This window comes from Pan troglodytes, chromosome 12, assembly GCF_028858775.2.
Source record: "Pan troglodytes isolate AG18354 chromosome 12, NHGRI_mPanTro3-v2.0_pri, whole genome shotgun sequence".
In the NCBI taxonomy this organism is placed as follows: Eukaryota; Metazoa; Chordata; class Mammalia; order Primates; family Hominidae; genus Pan; species Pan troglodytes.
Window position 1 is genome coordinate 40,632,613 of NC_072410.2, and position 8,855 is coordinate 40,641,467.

The window sequence follows — 8,855 nt, forward strand, 5'->3', positions numbered from 1 at the left end:
TGAACCCCTGCCCTGACGGTACTTAGGCTCATGCAAAAGAAAAATAAACGTGAGTTGTTTTCTACTTTTGTTTAGCTGGCATTCTTGGAGAATAGAACTTATATGAAACTTGTAATGAAAGAATCTTATTCACATCTGCTTAGCATTCTTTCATTGTTCATGCAATTTTATATAAAATACAACCTAAATACATATTGTTTGAAATCAGCCTTCAGTATAGAGAGAATGTGCTTTTCTTTAAGTGGCTTGTGAAAGCAGCATCAGTTGTGCACCAGTTCATTAGACAAACCAAACATCAGTGCTTTATTATACATTATTCACAAAAGGAGATAAATCAAATGACTAATTCCTGAAAACAGGGCTTGAAACACCTTCAGAGGGCACCAGGGCATGCTAAATACAGTAGGAGTCACTTAATGACAGGGATTTATTCTGAGAAGTGTGTCCTTAAGTGATTTCATCTTTGTTTGAAGTCTGGGCATCATAGAGTGTACTTACACAAACCTAGGTGGTATAATCTACTACATATTTAGGCTACGGGGTCTAGCCTATTGCTCCTGGGCTACAAATGTGTAGAGCACACTACTGTACATAATATTGTGGGAAATTCTAACACAATGGTAATTATTTGTGTATGTAAACATATCTGAACATAGAAAAGGTAAAGTAAAACTGAGGTATTATACTCTTACGGGGCCGTCATTGTGTATGTGGTCCATTGTTACCTCCAATCTTTTCCTTAAGTGGCCTGTGACTTTATCGGGAAACTAGTTCACCCCCAAAAGGGCAGACTCTGGAGACTTGGAACAACATTTAAATATATTAAAAAGGAAATACTCCAGGTAGAATCTTCTAAGGTCTGTATATATGTAAATTTGCTAATTAGATCAATGAAAATAGAACTCGTGCTTTCTGTTACAAGGGGATTGTAACACTGAGTTAAACTGTCAATATGCAAATATACCAATTAAAGTCACAACATAGTATTAGATGCATTCTGTATGGGAGAGTTGAGAATAAGGAGGAAGAAATTGTTTTATTTATTGATTTATTTGCTGATTGTACGTTTAACGCAGAAAGTTTTTACCCTTCATAATTGGGAAAGCCTGTGGTGCTTAAAGAATAGGAATTAACAGACCCCAAAATCAGATGTTTAGCTTCCTTCCAAGTAGACCTTCCCAGATGATTTGGAAAAAGACTAATACAAAGCTATTTGTCTCCTGTGTCCTTAGGGAATCTTGTATGGGTTTTGCCAAGTTTGGAAATGGGATAACAAATGAAAGCGAAGAGCTTCACCCAGCTTTCTCTTCCCTGGAATACAAATGTATGAACTGCTACTGCATGTGGAGTGTTGTGAGAAGAGGCACTGCTGCCAGCCTCCATCTCCATGGCAATAGCAAGAGATAAAAAGCATCTCTAAGGTAACCAGAAAATAAACAAAAATAAGGTTTCTAGGTTAACATCCCATTAATCAGAAGTTACTTCAGAAAAAAATAACTTCTAGAGACTGTAGGTGGATTATGATAATTAACATTTATATCATTAAACTACTACTCTCCTTTACAAGCTTTTTTTTCTTTGCTCTCTTAAAATATTTCTAGTTATCTTACTATCCTAACCTGTAAAAAACTTGAAATTCCCATCATCAAAGATGTATCCATTTTTTAAATATTTGGAGACTCTGAAAATCCACATACATTATTGCCTTCCTTTTAAATGTTAGCATTAATTACATTGTCAGATAAATTATCAATAACAAATTAGCACATTGAGATGAATCTAATTGGATCAATATAAATTGAAATCAAGGAGCAGACTCCCAACATGACAGTTTACCAGAGGGATACTTGTTACTTGACAAAAGAAGGTAGCAAATAGGTGCAGGGCGTGGGGAATTACCAAAAAAAGGGCTGCCTGGGAGATGCCAAGAATTGTCTATGTGGCAGATTGAGCTCTGAGGTACCTACATGATGCTGGGCTAGGGAGATGCGGAACTTTTGCATGTGTAGTTTAAAGGAAAGTTTTATATCAAACCATTGTATGGTAAAGGAGGAGTTAAACTTGAATTACCTACCACATAGATTTACTAATTGGCTTATAGTGACATGTAATTTATTTTCCTAAAAGAAGTCTATAGCAAATGCACCTATATCTTTTGTGAACATAAAAGCTACATTTTATTCTGCCTCCTGAGTCTGATCCTGATAAATGCTACACTGATTCCTTTAGTCTCTAAAACAAAATGAATTATATACTATCTGGATTACTGTAGAGCAGAATTCTATAGCTTCGATTTTCTTTGAAGGCCAAGCAATTGGAAGGTAAGATTTTTACATGTCCTATGCCAAATTCATTGTGAAGGATTTTGTTGTAGAGTTATATTTTCAATAAGGAGGAGGGAAAGATTAAAGAAAATTTGAAAATGATTAGTTAATATTAGTATTAGTTTATTAGGAGTATAGCATAAAAAAGAGTATAGCATAAGTTAAATATACCTCAGTGTATGAAATACAAATATGTTTTGGGGGTAATCACTCAGACATATTTGTTATATATTCAAAATTCCAAATAATATATCTTAAAAAATGTAATATAAGATATAAAAATATATTCTGTTTTAGATATTTAGAATTTGGAAACTGGAGTATACCATGCCATCTGAACATATGTGGCAGTATACCGAGGAGACGTGTTTAGCAGAAGCATTCTTTTCAAGCATTCAAGCATTCTTGAATATGTTCTATTCTAGGACATATTCAAAGATATATTTTCTAGCCTTCTGTATTTTTTTTCCAAGATCAGTCCTTAAATAATGGCTGGAAGTTGGATCTGCGCTTATAATTTGCTAAATAAATTTCTGCTTTTGTTTCTTTGAAGTCAATACATTTTTAAACAGAGAAAAAAAAATGCTGTCCAGCAAATAGGTTGGGCCATTGGGAAGTTAGGCTGTGAGAGCTTATTAAATGGCTGTTTTAGGCAGGTAGTCTTTGCTTCTGTGGACAGAAGAATGTCACATGCTTAATGAAGACTCCAAATATTCATTAACATTTCCCCCTATTATTATAATCTGCCATACTAGACCTACCTACATGCATAGATTAATTCCTTTCTGGCTCTCACTTTTGAGCCAGCATGTCAGTGACTGATTAGAGACTGTATATGTGGGTCAGGCATCAAGATGCCACTGTCCCAATATTAAGGCTATGTAGACTCTATCAGGGTGCATGAATATGGAATATATAGGTGAGGGCTTTAAAGGGAATTACAGCGGCAAGAAGTGAACCATATAGAAAGAGATGGTTCTGTGAGATGAGTTCTACTTGGATGTATGTAAAGCAGAAATTAGCAATATAGTATTTATTACACGATTGAGACAACTCACCATTTTAAAGCTTTTTATATACACTTCGGGTTATATCACTAAAAGAATACTCCAATGCCATGGCATGGTATCAAGTGTACATTCTGCATTTGGTTTTTCATTCATTAGCTGGTTTTTCATTCATTATCATTTAAAAAATCCAAAGAAAACCTTACTAGTTTGGTTTAAAATTTATTTATTTACCAGATCCTTTACTTATTTCACAGTTATTTTGAGGTGATCTCTATGTATCATGAACTTTACTGGATACTGAAATACAAAATTAATAATATACTTTTTGCTCACTATGAGAAACACAAAATCTAGTGTAAAAGAGATACATACATACATATATATTCCTTGCATAGATATGTGTGTATACATATGTAACTATATATGTAAAATATAGATATATGTGAGTACATATCGTTTAAACACATATACACAACATGTAAATAAATATGTAAGTATATATGCACATATATAATGTAGTACAAAATGATGCATGATATTATTAAAGTTTTCATAAAATCACTGAAATAATTTTCCAAACTGTCTATGTCAAGCCCTGTCCAATAGGACTTTCTATATTTATGGAAATGTCCTATAATATTCTATAATTGCCAATAAATAGTATGGTACTCACTGGTCTCATGTAGCTGTGGAATACTTGAAATGTGACTAGATTAACTGTGGAACTGAATATTTTATTAAATTTAATTTTGATTAATTTAAATGTATATAGTCATATGTGCTTCGTGGCTAGTGTGTTGGACAGCACAGGGAAAAGACAATGCCTTGGAGGAGAAAGGGATTCATGATTTTCAGCCTTTATGAATGAGTGAAGTATTTCCCAAGTAGATTATAATTTAGCAAGGTGAGATACACTCCAGAAAGAGAACAGTATGTTTTTATTTATTTATTTATTTATTTATTTATTTATTTTGAGACGAAGTCTCACTCTGTTGCCCAAGCTGGAGTGCAGTGGCATGATCTCAGCTGACTGCAACCTCCACCTCCCGGGTTTAAGTGATTCTCCTGCCTCAGCCTCCCAAGTAGCTGGGATTACAAGCATGCACCACCATGACTGGCTAATTTTGTATTTTCAGTAGAGACGAGGTTTCACTATGTTGGCCAGGCTGGTCTTGAACTCCTAACATCGTGATCCGCCCACCTCGGCCTTCCAAAGTGCTGGGATTACAGGAGTGAGCGACTGTGCCTGGCGCTTTCATTTATTTTGTTTATTCATTCATTCCTTAAAAAAAAAAAAAACTGTAATAACACCAAACTTTGTTAAAATTTTATAATGCACTAATTTTCCCTTTACAAGTACCTTATGAAACAAATATTAATATTAACCAATTTGCAATGAGGAAACTGAGGTATAAAATAATTAATTCAAAACCCAGCTAGTAGTAGCAGAGCCAGAATTTAAACTTAGGAAGTCTGACTCTAAAGCCCATATCTTAACCTTTGTGCCACATGCGACACCAGCCACAGAGGATACCAAGTACTTTCATTTGAAGCTGTTACACTACCCTATGTTACAAACCAGGAAATTCAGTTAGTCAGCTCAATCAATGCATATTTTATGTTTTCTAAGTTCAGACCCTATTTCACGTCCTTGAAAGAAAAAGGCAAATAAAACACAAACTTACTGCTCAAGGGCTTAGAGTCTTACTGAGGTAAAATTTATTGAACTACTAGGAGAAAAATTTTGCTGTGTCTGGGGATATTGTGCAGTACTCAGAAAAAGGAATCAGTGAGCAAAACTGCAGCAACATACTGTATAGAGAACTAGAAAAGGAGAAACTCTTCACAAACTAGATAAATGGACCATCTGAAAAAAGGTAAAGATGGATACAATTATTGGGAAAAAAATGGGATTGGAAAGCCATGAGCACAATCAATGAACTCCTCTAAATAAGTACCAGAGCTTGTCACTGGGAGAAGCTTGGGGTATGAGACCAGGTGAGAAAGTCATGGCAAGATCATAAGAGGATGCTGTATTGAGTAGGAAACATTAAAATTTTAAGCAGAAGAGATATTTAAAGAAACATAATTTGGAATTCTAGAAGTAATCTCAAAAAAGAATGCAATGTTTTCATTCCATGGTAAAGAATAAACAAAACCACCATGACCTAAGAAACTATTGTGGCCTGTAGGGGCTTGGTGCCAAATATCTACTTCTCTGCCCATGGCATCTGTTGCAGAGAAGCACAGTCCTAATTTTCTGCCCATACATATTCCCTGAAGTGATAAGACAGTAGGTCATCTTCTCCCTGAGGGACTCATAAAGCTCAAGATGAGAGTAAATTCCAGTGAATTATTAAATATTATACAATCATAGGAGACACATATCTTTGTTAACAAAGGAAACTCTATAAACTCAAAAATGTATCAGATTTGGGTTAATTTTAAATATTTATCCTTAGCAGCTTCAGTGCCGAATGGAAAATGCATCATTATTCGTTGTCTAAGACAATAAAATCAACAACAGTTTCAATGTTGTACTATTCATTTTCTGCACAGTAAAGTGGTAGGAAGGAGCCCATTTTATCAGGAATGAAGTGACATTTCCAGTCATGCATCCCATAATGTCAGGGATATTGTGAAATACTTAGAAATGCATTTTCAGGCAATGTTGTTGTACAACAGCATAGAGTGTACTTACACAAACCTAGATGGTATATATATAGCCTCCTACATACGTAGTTTATATGACACAGCCTATTGCTCCTAGGCCACAACTCTGTACATCATGTTACTGTACTGAATAGGGTAGGCAACTGTAACACAGTGGGAAGTATTTGTGTATCTAAACATACCTAAACATAGAAAGAGCACAAGAAAAGTATGGTATTATAATTTTACGGGACCATCATAATATACGCAGTCTCTCATTGATCACAATGTCCTTATGTGGCACATGATTATATTTTGGTTTAGAAACTCACTTATTTGTTATGGCACCAGGAGAAGATAACTCTTGGGTCTGTCTTTCAACATATCAAATGGGGTCAATGACTCTTGACTGACTTACCTTGTGCAATAACTTTAAATATGAAATATTTAGCAGATAACGAATGAGATGTACAAACATAAATGTGATATTACCAAATATCCACATATTAGACTACTTTTACACATAACCACAACCAACACAATTAGGGAGAGGTTCCTCTTGTTTTCCTCTTGATTAGTTTTATATTGTTTTTTTTTTTCTTTTTCGGATATCTGATTAATTTCAAATTACTTTTTATCAGGGAGCACAATTGTTGGACAACATCTTGTGGACATCAAAGATCTGTTCATTTTAACTCCTCATCTTTTTCAAAAAGGTTAGTAAAAACATTTCCCCATTGGGAACCTAGTGGGAGATTTTTTCAGATCAGTAATTTTACCTACCGTTCATGGAGCTAGGAAATAGTTCAATGTGCTTCAAGTAGTCTTACAAACAGAACTAGGTACTCTTCTATTAGTAGAAACTAACATTTTACAGCATTAGCCTTTGTGTCAAGTCGATGTTTTTATAGCCTGTACATGGCTTCTGTCTGTACAGTCATGCATCCCTCAAGAAAAGGATACATTCTGAGAAATGTACTGTTAGGTGATTTTGTCATTCTGCAAATATTATAGAGTGTACTGATACAAACACAGATAGGTATAGCCCATTGCTTCTAGGCTACAAACCTGTACCGCATGTTACCATACCGAATACCATAGACGGTTGTAACACAGTGGTATTTATGCATCTAAACATATTGAAACATAGAAAAAGTATAGTAAAGATACAATTTCATAATCTTAGTTATGTAAGATTATATCTATATAATCTATATCTTGTATATGTGGTTCATTGTTGACTGAAATGTTGTTATGCAGCCTATGGCTTTGTGGCTTGCAAACAACAAAAATTTGTTTCTCATACCTCTGGAGGCAGAGCAGTCTAATATCAAGGTGCCAGCATGTCTGATGTCTGGTGAGGCTTATTTCCCAGTTGAAAGATGGCACCCTCTCACTGTTTCCTCACGCAGTGGAAAGAGCAAGGCAATCTCTGGGGCCTCTTTTTTAAGGTCACTAATACCATTAATGAGGGCTCTGCCCTCCCAAGGGTTTCACCTCTTAATGCAATCATATTTGTTATTAGGTTTCAATATATTAATTTTGGGGGGGGTGGGTCACAAATATTCACACCATAGTAATGGTGACTCTAATCCTTAGGAAGAAATAAATGAACAGGATTATTTCTTAAATAACAATGAATAACAGCTAGAAATATAATAACTATACCATAAATACTATACTATGTTATTTTAGTTTATATAACATAAATATCAATATGCCATAAATACTACACTATTATATTAAGACTTATATTGTTTCATAACCATTGTAGAATACTCTCACAATTGTATGATGAGCAGCTGCCAACTTGCCACAGACAGTGGTCACTGGAATAATTTCCCACTGATCACAACAAATCACCAGTTTCCCCTTAGTATCGATGTTCCTTGACTTACCATGAGGCTATGTCCTGATAAACTCATTGTAAGTTGAAAATATTGTAAATCAAAAGTGTGTTTTTCACTTAGCAATATTGCCAACTTAAAAATGGGTGTATCTAGACATAACCCTATGATAAACAGAGTAGCTTACTGAATGCCTATCACTTTTGTACCATTGTAGTGTCAAAAACTCCTTAAGTTTGAATTATCTGTATTTCAAAGCCTTGTATTACAGATTAGTTTTCTCCCAAAACAACATTTATTCAAGTGACTTCTATTAAAATGTCAATAAGTACGGAACAAGGAACTCTATTAACTCTTTAGCAGCCGCTAATACCACCAAAAAGCTTGCATCTAGGCAATCAAATTGTATGCCTCTCAGAAGTGGGTGGACTCAGGATGGTTTTATCATCAGTTGTTTGTTTGGTTGTTTTGTTTCACTATCTTCTAGTAAGTAGAGGTAGAAGCGAAAGGCCTGAAGTGCACTTCCCAATAGTAGTGCTATTCAAAGCAGTTTTATACCTTTAAGAACCCATAGGACAAATTCCAACCTGGAAAGCAAAAGGAAACCTTCCCTAGAAATCTCTTTCCCCAGATATTCAAAAAGGGGCAGATATTATTTCAGCTGCCTAGGGAAGGACTACCTGATAACCTAGATTTAATACTTCAGGAAAATTCTCTAGAATCTGACTCTTTCTAGTCCTGTCAAGGCCTGTGAAATATATAAGCTGTTGAGATTGGAAGCACTGGATATTCCAAAGACTGTATAAGGACAATAGTGAGCTGATGGGCAGACATCATGGCCTGGCAATGCGAGAAGAAAGGAAAGTAAAAGGAAGCAGATAGAAAACTGTGAGATATATCTTCTATTTAATATACTTTGCTATTGCGGATACATAGTTCTTTGAGAATGGTGACTATTTAAGCAGGGTGTGTAATCTTCCCTTACCACAGCATGTTTTCCTTTAGTCAGCTGGTAGGTCTTC

The 8,855-nt window shown here is 35.0% G+C and overlaps 1 long non-coding RNA gene across 1 annotated transcript in view; it reads left to right on the forward strand.

Annotated features, from left to right (window-relative positions):
* The window catches only part of LOC107973529 (uncharacterized), a 139,742-nt gene extending 132,866 nt beyond the window's left edge, over nucleotides 1-6,876 (forward strand). The window contains exons 3-4 of the long non-coding RNA XR_001715900.2: nucleotides 1,233-1,421; nucleotides 6,628-6,876. This is a non-coding gene — a long non-coding RNA (uncharacterized LOC107973529). The remainder of the gene's footprint in view (nucleotides 1-1,232; nucleotides 1,422-6,627) is intronic.
* Nucleotides 6,877-8,855: the final 1,979 nt, after the last annotated feature.